Source organism: Rhinolophus sinicus, linkage group LG03 (genome assembly GCF_036562045.2).
Source record: "Rhinolophus sinicus isolate RSC01 linkage group LG03, ASM3656204v1, whole genome shotgun sequence".
NCBI classification, from domain to species: Eukaryota; Metazoa; Chordata; class Mammalia; order Chiroptera; family Rhinolophidae; genus Rhinolophus; species Rhinolophus sinicus.
In genome coordinates, this window is record NC_133753.1 from 159,396,397 (window position 1) to 159,410,481 (window position 14,085).

The 14,085-nt window shown below is 34.8% G+C and overlaps 1 long non-coding RNA gene across 1 annotated transcript in view; it reads left to right on the forward strand.

The window, feature by feature from the left end:
• LOC141570424 (uncharacterized) overlaps positions 1 to 12,478 on the forward strand; it is a 229,847-nt gene extending 217,369 nt beyond the window's left edge. Inside the window, exon 4 of the long non-coding RNA XR_012494432.1 lies at positions 11,973 to 12,478. This is a non-coding gene — a long non-coding RNA (uncharacterized LOC141570424). The remainder of the gene's footprint in view (positions 1 to 11,972) is intronic.
• The last annotated feature ends 1,607 nt before the right edge of the window (positions 12,479 to 14,085 follow it).

A 14,085-nucleotide genomic window follows, 5' to 3' on the forward strand; every position in this document is an offset into this window, starting at 1 on the left:
TTGTGACTGTCTACCATGTATTATGTCTATGCCACCACTTGAAAATACAATGATGAAAAACAGGCACACCTCAGTTTCTCACGGAGCACACAGATATAAGTGTTATTAAGGAAAAATACAGATGCTTGAGAGGTTATGACAGGGAAATATGATCATGGACATCAGGAAATTATTCCCTTAGGAATGTCATTTGAACTAAAATCCAAATAATGAGTAAAAAGTAACTGAGAGTTAGTTAATTTTGAGATGACTAGAGATGGTGTGTGGCAGGCATGGAGACAGGATGTGAAGTCCTAGAAGTGGGAAATGAAAGATGAGTGTTGTTGGGACAGATAAATTTAGAGAATGGCAAAAAATGACAATGTAGATGTAGGTGACTAAGAAGCCACTGAAGGATTTTAAGCATGGATTAACAGGCTGAGATTTAGGGCACAAAATGACTTTTTGCACACAGTGTAAAAAGTGAATTTAAGGGTGTTGAGCAAGGATCGTTGATGGAAACTCATTAGGTACTTTTACAGTCTAGTTTTGAGATTGAGGTGGTTTGAAATTAGATTGGAGTGGAGGATACACAGAGAAGTCAGATTCTAGATGGCAAAATTGGTGGGAGTGATAAGTATGATAGAGGGCCTAGGAAGGAGGAAGTGAAACCACAGGATATATGAAGATTACTCTCAGATTTTTAAATTGTGCAAATGGATAATGATGTTCATTACTAAACGGAGGAATACCGGAGAAGGGAAGGTTTAAGGGAAAAAAATCACTAGTTAACTCTTGGACCCATTGCATTAAAGTTCTTTTGAGACAACCGAGTAGAGATATTGAAGAAGCTGTTGGATGCAAAGGTCAGAAATGGAATGGTGATACACATTTGAAAGTCACTGACATCTGGTTGATTATTGAAGCCATGCATGCGGGATAATACTCCTAAGGAGAGAATATAGGAAAAAAATAAGAAAAATAGGACTGAATCTTGAGTTGCTGAACTATAGCCAGAGGTTGATGAGCCAGTAATCTGGAAACAATAGGAAAACCAGAATGTTGTAATGTCTTGGATGCCAATGAAGAGAGAGGTTTCTCAGAAGGAAAGAGAGGTCAAATATTACTAAATGATGCTAAGGAGTTAACTAAAGTGATCATTAAATATGGCTGTTACATTTAATGGTAAAGAAGTCGGGACCACTTTTGTAGATATTTGAGAATATAAAGCAAGTCTAATAGCTGAGGAGTGAATGAAAAGAGAAAAAATGGAGACTATGATTATAGACTACTCTTCTGAGAGCTCTTAAAAGAGGAATGAATGCAATACCTAAGGTGAAAGTAAGAATGATTGATATTTTTTATTGTTTTAAGTTTGGAAGTATCTGAGTTTGCTTATGAGAGAAGAATAATTTATTTTATAAATTATTTTCCCAGAAGACGTATGCTCCTGTTTGGCCTGAAAGTCATTCTTTTTAAGAAAATAGATAAAGTATTCACTGAATCTTTTCCTCTCAGAGCATTCATCTTGAGAGAAATTTATAATTCGCTTGTGTTAATGTTATGAAACTTTATTCAGGGATCAACCAAAGAAGCAAAACCAATAAGAGAGATTATATATCTATAGCTATATATTAATATAGGTAGAACATATTTATATTAAGGAATTCATTAAAAGGAATTTGCTTACTCATATGTGGGAGCCTAGCTAAGCAAGTCCAAAATCCAGAGAGCAGGCAGCAGAATGACAAGGTCATAAGCAGGCTAGAACCTCAAAGGCACAGCTGAAACTTTCATGTCCACAGGTGACAGTCACTCTTTACTCAGGGACAATTCAAGATCAGTTTTAAAGATTTTCCAACTAAGGCAAGCCTATCTAGGATAATTTCACTTTTTTATTTACTTAGACTAGAAACTTGAATTACATTTGTAAAATCTCTTCACAGTAGCACCTATACTAATATTTAATAACGTAGAGAGGGACAGTGATGCCACCTGGATGGTGACCTAGGTCGTTCCTGACCTCACTGTCCCCCCAAAAAATACAACAACTAACATCTACAGTAGTCCTTAGCCACAGTTTTGCTTTCCATAGCTTCAGTTTCCCCTGGTTTCAGTTACTTGTGGTCAACCACAGTACAAAGATATTAAATGGAAAATTCTAGAAATCAAGAATTCATAAGTTTTAAGTCATGGGCCATTCTGAGTAGCATAGTGAAACCGTGCTCCATCTTAAATGGGACATGAATCACCCCTTTGTCAAGCATGTCCATGTTGTATACACTAACCACCCATTAGTCACTTAGTGGCCATCTCAGTTATCAGAACAACCATTGAGATATTGCAGTGCTTGTATTTCAGTAATCTTTATTTAATAATAGCCCCAAAGTGCAAGACTAATGTTGCTGGCCATTTGAATATACCAAGTAGAAGCTGTAAAGTGCTTCCTTTAAGTGGAAAGGTATGTATGCTTAGGAAAAATCATAGTACTACCCATGGTTTCAGGCATCCAGTGGGGTTCCTGGAACATATCCCCCATGGATAAGGGATCTACTGTAGTCATGAATAAAATACCACTGAAAGAATCCTAGAACTCAGCAGTGAAGAGGAATTGCACTGCAGAGACCAAGATGGACAGTATTAAAAGGCTAAGAGGAATGGCAACACGCCCACTGAACTTCCCCTCCCCTGAGCAGGTCCAGCACCACATGGAAAGGTCTCCCCTGTGCCTACAGTTCCTCCAGTGGGAAAAGAGAGCCCTGTGATGATATCCAGCACCCCCTAAATTGTGAGTCACTTTGTGGGAGCCCTGTTCTGGTTTCACCCCACAGGGATTGCAGGGGAATCTGATTATGACAGAGAAGGGGTGATGGACTTCCAACAGCCAGCACTCAGATCTTGGCCAACTGGTCTCTACCTGCAAAGCCCAAGTTGTAGGCCCAATCAGTGGCTTTATTGATCTGTAGAACCAAGTCAGGGGCACATTGGGGTACAGGTATGCCTGATTTGGGTCATCAAATAAAAAGTTCTGCTGGCCCTGGAGTCTGGTTCTTATGCCCAGGCAGGAGCCTAAATCAGTCAGACCCACTGCAGAGCATGGCCCATGACCCCCAGACCCATCTGACAGGAAGACCTGGTGAGAATGTGTGGAAGTTGCATAAGCCTAGAGGCAAGCAGGCAGAGCTGACTGCCCCTAAAGCAAAGCCAATGGCCCTGTTTGTCCAGGGAACATGGGGTGCAGGTCAGCTTGAGCCAAGAACAGAAACAAAGAGCATTAGTGGCCTTAGAGCTGCTTCTCTCACTGCACTTAAGCAGAAAAACTAATTAATAACTCCACTTACTTCTGAACACAACCTTCAGTCCACCTGACCAGGAAACCTTACCGGAGCATATGGGAAGCTGCATAGCCCATCCAACAGCCCTGCTTACAGTGGCACTAGAACAGAGAGTATAGGCCATGGCTTCCCCTGTGTGCAGAGTAAAACTAGTGGCCTCACCTGATCAGGATATTCAGTGCACACTCTTACCTGATTTGAGTCACCAAATGAGTCATGCATGGCCTGGATCCCATCGTGATGGTTCACCAGGGCAGGGAAGATAATTCATAGCTCTACATACTGCTAAATATAGCACCCAATCCTGACTGTTTAGTAAACCTGACCAGGGAATCCAGGTAACTATTAAGCCCTTCCTACAGCCTCAATTAGGTAGGGAACAAAACCAATAGTCCTATCCAGCTATTCACAGCCAGTGGCACAACGCATCCTCCCCCCCACCCCTCCCAGCACCCACAAACCAAAACTCTGCTTGAACAGTTGCCTTACTAACAAGAGAAAAGAGAGAAGGTACAAACAAGGGAACATCAATATGAATATTGGCGGTTTGCTCAACAGTTATGTTTCAGTCCAGAAGAAAATGAGACAACATATTCAAAATATTATAAGAAGAGAAAATACCTTTCAACCAAAAGACTGTCTACCTGGCAAAGCTGTCATTCTTAAAGGAAGGAGGGATGACCAAACAAAAGTGGAAGGAATGCATTACCCTAAAACTATAAGAAATGCCAAAGGAAATTCTTTGCATGGAAATAAAATGATGCTAATTAACATCATAAAAATATAAGAAGGCAGTGTAAAACTCACTAGTAACGGTACATGTATAGCCAATGTTGGACTCTGTGATATGGTAATGAGGTGTGTAATTCACTGACAACTCTAGTTTAAAGTTAAAAAACAATAATAATAATAATAATAACAATTACTACAATAATGTTTATTAGTTACACAATATAAAAAATATACAAACTGTAACATCAATAACCTGAAATGTAACAGGGAGGATAAATAAAAGTGTAAAGCTTAGGAATTCTATTGAAGTTAAGTAACTAGTTTAAGACAAAGAAGGGCATTACAGATAAACAGGTAATCCAACAAGAGGATACAACATATGTAAATATTATGCACCTATCATAGGAGCACCTAAATATATAAAGCAAATATAAACACGCCTAAAGGGAGAAATAAACAGCACTAGAACAATAGTAGGGGGTTTTAATACCCTGCTTATATCAATAGATAGATCATCCAGACAGAAAATTAATAAGGAAACATTGGCCTTAAAGGAATGATTAGAAAATATGTCTTTAATAGATAAATACAGAATATTTCATCCAAAAGCAGCACAATACACATTTTGTTAAGTGCAATGGAATATTCTCCAGGCTACATCACATGTTAGGCCAAAAAATAAGTCTCAATACATTTAAGAAGACTGAAATCATATAAAGCATCTTTTCTGACCGAAATAGTATGAAACTAGAAATCAAGTATATGAAATAAACTGGAAAAATAAAAAACATGTGGAGATTAAACAACATGCTATTGAACAACCATAGGGTAAACAAAGAAATCAAAGGATAAATCAAAAAATACCATGAGAAAAATAAAAATGGAAATGCAACATACCAAAATCTATGGGATGCAGCAAAAGAACACCTAAGAGGGAAGTTAATAGTAATACAGGCTTACCTTAAGAATCAAGAAATATCTCAAATAAATTACCAAGCTTTACACTAAAAAGAACTAAAGGAACAAATGAAGCCCAAAATTAGAGGGAGGAAGGAAACAAAGATCAGAGTAAAAATAAAATAAACACTAAAAACAACAGTAAAAATCAATGAAATTAAGAGCTGGTTCTTTGAAAAGATAAACAAAATTGACAAACTGTTAGCTAGATTCACCAAGAAAAAAAGAGGGCTCAAAATGAAATCAGAAACAAAAGAGATGTTACTATTAATACCACAGAAATACAAAGAATTATAAAAGATGACTAGGAAAAATTATATACCAACTAATTGGACAACCTAAAAGAAATGAATAACTGCCCAGATACATACCATCTTCCAAGACTGAATCATAAAGAAATAGAAAATCTGAAAAGACCTATTTCTAATAAGGAGATTGAATCAATAATAAAAACAACAACAACAAAAAGGCCAAGACTAAATGGCTTTACTGGTAAATTCTACCAAACATTTAAAGATTTGATGCCTATCCTTTTCAAACTCTTCCAAAAATTTTAAGAGAAGGGAATGCTTTTAAACTCATTTTATGAGACCAGTGTTACCCTGATACTAAAACCAGACAAGAACAAGACTAAAAAGAACAGTACAGGCCAATATCCCCGATGAATATAGATGCAAAAATCCTCCACAAAATACTAGCAAACCAAATTCACAATATAGTAAAAGGATTATACACCATGATCAAGAGGGACTTATTCCAGTGATACAAGGACAGTTCAACATTGGCAAATTAATCAATGTGATACACATATGAACAAAACCAAGGATAAAAATCATCTGATTATCTCAATATATGCAGAAAAAGCATCTGACAAAATTCAACATTCATATATGATAAACACGCTCAAGAAAGTAGGTATAAAGGAAACATAACTCAACATAATAAAGGATATATATGATAAACCCACAGACTTTGAGAAACAATAGCAGGTTATATATGTATAATCTGTTTGAATGCAGCATGTAATTTTCAGGCCACAACTAATCACACCAAGGAACAAAGAATGGAAATTCAAATATATAGATAAACACAGGATTTAGGTGTCATAGCTTATCCTGATTAAAAAATATATATATTCTCATTTTTTTATGGAGACATAAAAATATAATTAGTTTTAGTATGTTATTTGTTTATATGACTGCAAAACCTTCTGTCCAGTGGTTTGGAGACTAGGATACAAAATGGAGCAATTAAAAACTAAAGTCAGAGTCAGAAATAACTTTTAATCAAATCTTGAAACTGGTGGGCATGCAATAATAAGAGAATAGGGACTTCTAGGTGGAAGAGACATATGAGAAAACACAGAATAAAAGAATTAGAAATTCTGTCCCAGATATTTTATTATTTTATCCATTCATTCTTTCCACAAATAGTTATTGAATATCTACTATGTGATTATCCCTATGCTAAGTGTTTTTCATGTATTTGCTGAGTTTCTTTAAATCTTCCCAGTAAACTCATGAGGTTGGCACAATTAGCATCCCTAGTTTAGGGATAAGAAAATTGAAGGTCAAAGAGGATCAACAAATTGCCTAAAATCACCTAACCAGTAAATTAGAGAGCCTGGTTTTGAACCTACAACAAATGGAACAAATTGACAATCATGAGAGAAGACATTGTAGAACCACTACTGAAAATAAATGTCAATTCTGGGAAGAAAAGTTCAATTTGGATATGAGAGAGAATACCATGCTAAAAATACATTTAAAGACTACTACTACTACTATAGATTAAAGAGGATTCAATTGTCCCTGAGGCAAGTTTTACCCCTTCTTTTTTTACCAGCTTAGTTACATATATGCCAATAAACTCTTCTTTTTTAACTTAAGCTAAATTACTTAAAGAGTCCCAAAGAATGCAAACTAATCTACTGAGTTTTAAGGTAATGGAGAAGCGTGCTTGCAAAATAACACTGTAACGGAAAGGAAGATCTGAGAGACACCATGGAGAAAGATTCACAGAACTTCAAAACAGGATGAAATTTGACAAGACAGAGGAGAACAGAGATTCCAAAAAGAAGGGAGCAAAAAACATCAGTCAGTTAGGGCAAGGTAAATACCATCTGATTGATTATATCTGTGGTAGATACAAAGGTATCAACTGAATGTGCACCTAGTATACATCAAACCTCTGTGCAAAAACTATTTAACTCCTTACTAAGCCCCTGCACCAAAGCAGCCACATTTGTCTCATTTTTAGAATTCTTTGTAGACCTCTACCACCACAGCATGGTCATGTCTTTGTTTATAATCTTGTTTTCTTCCTCTTGCATCTTTCCTCCTCTGAATGCTTCAAGGCAAAGTCAAATCCTATAATTTCTACAGAACCATCTCTAAATGTTGCCAGGTCTCCTCTTTATCTTTATTTGGGGTTTAGAAAGCACGACTTTGCATTGCTATTTTTCTTTGTATATGTAAATCCAGACACACCTAACAAACTGAAGAGTTTCTATTTTTTAAGTCCTAGGACTATAACATATATTTACTCATCAATAATCTATTAGACAGCAGAATTGAGTTCTTTATTACAGTCACTAGTAAAATAAGAACCTATCATTAAATACATGTTCATTGCACATAATTTTGTATGTTAATGATAGATTCTTATCTTACTGTCAACTGTAATTACTATGAGTGAATATACAGTTACATACAGTACGTATATTATATATATGGGTGTGTGTGTGTGTATGTGTGTGTGTGTGTGTGTGTGTGTTTTCAAACACATTTCAATAGTATATAAACTAAAGCATACCACTGACAAAGACCAAAGCCTGAATATAGATATCCAGCTAAAATTACTTGTATTTTACCCATGTTTATTTCTCTTATTTTAAAATTCTAAATGAAAAATTCCCTCTTGTATGAAAGGCAGTGCTATAGTTTCATGATATTCAGATAGGTAGGTGAGGCACCACTGTATTCTTTGTTATATAAGGCTTGAGTCAAGAATTCAGGCTTGGGCGCTGCCACCTCCTAGTTGGGTGACCTTAGGCAACTTATTCTCTACTACCTCAGTTTTCTTCTCACCAAAGCTCGGTAATAATAGCTCCTTCCTCATCAGGACTTTGTGAAGATTCAATAATTAATGCAGGTAAAGCCATTAAAAGAGTATACAGCACACGGAAGACCTTGATTAATGTTTCATTAATAATATTTCATCCTCATCATCATTCTCTCGGTCTCTAAGAAATACTGCAGAAGTACCAGAGCTTTAAAAAACAACTCCTGGTTCATACACAGAAAGTTACTACTTAAATCGGTACCATATTTAAATTTAAAACAATGGGTAAGGATTGAAAAAAATGTTTTCCTATGGAAAATGTATTCTTACGATATTTAATTTTTTTACCACAACAAAGTGCACACATTCTGAGAGACGTAAGCAAATGTCCCTGAGCAGTAAAGTACAGGCCTTTCTTGTGACCTGAATCACTGTGGTAAAAATAAAAGTCCTCTGAATTTTTTTCATGTAGAAGTTCCACTGATTTTCTTTCTGTTCACAAGTTATTTTCATGTTGTTATTGCTATTTTTGCAAAGAAGGAATTAAACTTTCAAGACACCTGTACTCAAATTGGTATTTATGTCTCATTCTTAGTGCTGCATTCAAAACAGAAAAATCTGTGTTTCTGTGTCAGGGTGCCATTAAAAAAACAAAAAGTTATCAGAAGGTAAGTTAATAAAAAGATAAAGACTTTTTTTATTAAGATATTCTCAGTTGCTATCAGGATGTTTTAACTCATATAGTTTAATTAATTGCAATTAACTGCGCCTGTTCATTTCAATAGCAAATTTTCACTGTCAGTTTTCACTGTTTTTAATTAAATGTATTGGGGTGACATTGGTTAATAAAATTACATAAGTTTCACGTGTACAGTTCTATAACACATCATCTATATATTGCATTGTGTGTTCACCACTCGAAGTCAAGGGTGGGGGAGGTGGAAGAGGGTAAGGGAGTTCAAATATATGGTGCTGAAAGGAGATTTTCAGTTTTTACAAAATAATTTCCCTTCATTTTCATACAGTCTCAGAACTTTCTCTAATGACAAATCTCCTCTCTCCCCCCTCAAAAAATAATGTACACTTGTTCTCTTCATAAATTTTGAAAAATTCTGAAAAGTATATTTTAATTTGTCTTAAAATTTTTATCCCATTATAAAAATATAAATTTTCATTAGAGAAATTACTATATATAAATTTTAAATGAATATAAAAATTTAAATGTTATATGGGCCTACTGTTCAGTAAGTAGTCAGCTAACATTTTTATGTACAAGGTCAGACAATTAAGTTCACGAATTCATCCTAGAAAAAGTGCTACATGCCTCATTGCTGAATATCACTATGGTCACCTTCGAAGCACTCCCCTTGGGAAGCTACGCACTGATGCCAGCACCTAGTCCACCCTTCAAAGCAATTTTGGAACTCTTTTTCTGGAATGGCCATCAGAGCTGTCATCGTACTACCCTTGATGTCCTGAATGTCATCAAAATGTCTTCCTTTCAATATTTCCTTTATCTTCAGGTAAAGAAAGAAGTCATTGGGGGCCAGATCAGATAAGTAGGGAGGGTGATCCAATACAGTTATTTGTTTACTGGCTAAAAACTCCCTCACAGACAGTGCCATGTGAGCTGGTGCATTGTCTTGATGCAGCAGCCATGAATTGTTGGCAAAAAGTTCAGGTCGTTTTTGTGTAACATTTTTATGCAGCCTTTTCAGCACTTCCAAATAGTAAACTTGGTTAACTGTTTGTCCAGTTGGTACAAATTCATAATGAATAATCCCTCTGATATCAAAAAAGGTGAGCAACATCGTTGCAACCAAGTTATTAAACTTAATTGTCAAACCTCGTACACACACATGTTTACAAATACACACATACCCTCTCACACACATGTAATCCATGCTATACAAAAGTCAGGCCAATTGTACAGAGTCTGCCCCATACTATTAACACATAGTGATGTAGCCCAATTGTCACTGGGCTAGAGCATCACTGCAACAGCTAGCTTCTCAGAGCACAGGAAAGGAAAACACAGCATTTGAAAGCAACATATGGGAATCTGAATTTTTTCAAACCAATCACTAAAAATAGAATATTTTCATACTTTCCTGCCTTGGAACCAACTATCTTCAGCTTTCATTTGAAATATCTAAGTTGCTATAAAATGATGAGTGTGAGAGTTGTGCTGCAATAGATAAGCCTGTCAACTAATCATTTTTGAGAGGGGGCAGAGGGAATGTGGACTTCATTTGCTAGCAGGAATAAAATCTCACCATGATAATTTAAATAAAATCATCTATTTTCCTATCATACTTCATAGAAAATTAGCTTTTCTAATCTAAATTATGCTTTATTTTCTTGTCCTCAAATTTCTTATTTAACAGTATTTTCGAAAATATACACTTTTTTTTTCAAGTCATATTATTTTTACACAGAAAAGGTCTTGTCAAAATTAAGTAGGTTCCTGAAAGACGTTGGTCCAGAAAACAAAAAGTGCTAAGAATTCAAAAAATGAGAAGTAAAGCAATCATTAAGCAGTATTAATAGTTGTCAACACACACACACACACACGATGCTAATAAAGCTGCAAGTGCCACCACCTGACATTTTACAAAATATTTCAAAAGCTTTACCAACTAACTTATATTCATGGGTTAATTTAGTCACGTATGAAACAGTTTCTAAAAGGGTTGAATTTTACTTAGTCATGAAACATTCTTTAAACAGTACTAAATTTCTCTTTAAAAAAGAAAGACTCTTGCCAAAATCTCTTCTTTTTTCTACCAGAGAATATGACTTTCTTGAAAGACATGATTACCTGTTTCTCTGTAAGTGATTTAGACACTGTGTGGAATTACCCAATACGTGACCTTATTCAAACTTCCCACAGCACCTGCTCCCCATTTTTATGACTTGAAGGAAATAAGTAGATGATGAAGTTTTGAAGTGAAATCCTGTTCAATATTATGAGAAAGTTAAAGCAATTTGGACTACGTATAAAGATTGCTTTTTTTTTAATTTGCAATGTCTTCTGCAGATCTCAAAGATTTTTTTCAAGAGTTTCAGTGGAAAACAAAGAAAATCATTATAACCCTAAAATCAGCTCTTTAAAAAATATAAATTTCTGCTTTTTGAGATGGAAAAGAAAACTGGAAATAAAAATTGTCATGGAAAAAGCTATGTACCGTGGTGAATGAAATTTGTTTATTGACAGTCTGAATAGAATATGTCAATTGTCTGTGCACAATGCCAGATTTTGTATGAAATAACTAGGAATAATATGTTAATTTCCAAGGATTATAAATAGATGTAAAAAATACTGCAACCAATAAACTCAGAGTTTTTATAATTTCATTTTATATGGTTAGTAAAAAGTTATAGGGGAATGTTATTTTATTTTTCTGAATACAGTAAGAACAAAAATGAATTTAATTTCTCTGGATTTTTGCTCACAAATTAGAACCTAATGACTTGTGAATATTTAATTTATAAGTAATGAAATAATATGGTTCATACTATAGTTATACAGAGAAAGAACATGGACAACTTAGAGATTTAGTTTGGAATCTGGTATTACGAAACATGTAAAGGGAGCTTGTGTCATTAGCATATACAGTCACTCAGATATCAAATACATAATGCCAAGGGTGAAACATCATCATACAGGGTTAGTCCTAGCACTGTCCATACATGCAAACATACTTAGATTAAAAACAAATTCTTGTCAACTTTCTGAATGCTCATTTCCAGAAAAAAAAAACAAGCATGTTTCCAAGAATGCATGTGAAAACACTCTTCTCACTTTTGAATGTATCTCAATGTGCAAGCAAAATTTTCACTTTGAATTTGAATGTTTTGACATCATATAAACATACTTCTTTCTTTTCATGATTTCTTTTTCAGTTTAGGAAAAACCCATAATGGGAAACTTTTGATTTGAAGGAGAGAAGGACAAAAGAAAGGAGAAGAAGTGGAAGAAGACAACTTGGATATTAGTTGTTTGGAAGAAACACAGGGGAAGGGGGCATGAGAAGAGCAATTGGAAATAAAAGGTAATTATGAAATTCAAGAGCCCATGCTTATTCACCTAGCAGTCACAGGAGTCCAAGAATTAGAGTGAAGAAGGCAAGCCCTCATGTGGTTCAGAACTGTTGCTTCCACCAATACGCTGTTGGCTAAAGCAGGGCAGAAAGCCAGCTGATTTAGGGTGGAAAAATAGATGCTACCTTTTAATGGGAGGAACTGAAAGCTACATTACAACTGAGAAAGGCTATTACCAATAAGACAAGTAATAATTGTTGAATAGGCTGTGGAGAAAAAGGAACCCTCATACACTGCTGGTGGGAATGTACATTGGTACAGCCACTATAGAAAACATTATAGGGGTTCCTCAAATAATTGAGACTAGAATTACCATATGACCCAGCAATTCCTCTTCTGGGTATCTACCAAAAAAAAAAATCTGAAAACATTTATCTATAAAGAGCTATGTACCCCTGTGTTCATTGTGGCATTATTTACAGTGGCCAAGACATGGAAACAACCAAAGTGTCCTCCAACATATGATTGGATAAAGAAGATGTGGTACATATATACAATGGAATATTACTCAGCTATAAGAAAAGATGAAATACTGCCATTTGTGACACCATTGATGGCTCTTGAGATTATTGTGCTAAGCAAAATAAGTCAGAAAAGGTCAAGAACCATATGATTTCATTCCTATGTGAGATATAAAACTGAAAGTAACAAACAAACAAGACAAATAAACAAACAAAAACTCAGACACAGACAACAGTTTAGTGGTTACCAGAGGGTAACGGGGTGGTAGAAGAGGGTAAAGGGGGTCAAATACATGGTTATGGAAGGAGAACTGACTCTGGGTAATAAACACATAATGCAATATATAGATGATGTATTATAGAAATGTACACTTGAAACCTATATAATTGTACTAACCAATGTCACCCCAATAAATTTAATAAAAATTTAAAAAAAAAGAAGAAAGCCACATTGTAAATGGCATGATTATAGGAAAGAGTGGAGAATTGGGGTTATTTATGTAATTAATCTACCACATTGACTAGCATAAGAAATGCAATGTCAAACTGTATAATAAATTAAGTAAAGTTTAATTTCCTCATTTTTAGATAAAAAAATATAAAATTAGTATTTTGTTTCTGGACTCCTGAGTTCCCTTATATATTCTGTCTTTAATAACAACCATTCAATTTAGCTTATTCAAATTTCACATTTAAAAAAAAACCTGAATAAACTTCTGCCTTTCAAGTACATAAAAAGGTATTTTCCCCAACATAGCTAAGATTAAGAAAATAGTCTTAATAAAGTTCTTTTTTAAATCATGTTTTTATTCAAAGCAATAGATTGACTTCCTACATTGAAAAATGAAGACAACATTCTCACAATTTTTCTCGCTTTCCCTCCTGAAGTCTCCTATATCGGTACCTTTTTTTTATATATGTGCTTTTTACAATGTTCATGTTTAAAACTTTCATATTCAATTCTGTAAAGATAATATGCAAGTGTTTAGTGCTTTTTCATATTTCAGTGAATTTTGCACTGACAACTAGGTTTTTAACCATAGGTATTTAACCTTGATGCTTCGATTCCTGGTCTCTATTAAATTAATTTCTTAACTTGGCTGAATTTTATCAGGAAATAGTTTGTGTTTTATCTCCAAGAAGTATATATGGATGCTTTGTTCTTTGAGTTCTTTCCTGGTTAGAAATATATGTCTGCTATCCTAGTACCAAAATTGAATCAAGGGTGGGCATAATATTCTTGAGTCACAATTTCTCTTGGAATTGTATTGGTTTTGATTTATTATCTTCTGGTTTTAAATATAGTTTGGAGGAAGCTGAGGACAGCCTGATTTAGTTGCTGTAGGTTGTTCCTTAGCTAGATATCATTATCTTTTCCTTTATCATTTTGTATAGGTGAAATAATTTCTGTTATGAAATTTAAAACTACTGTTGTCATCCTGAAAAGCGGTTTG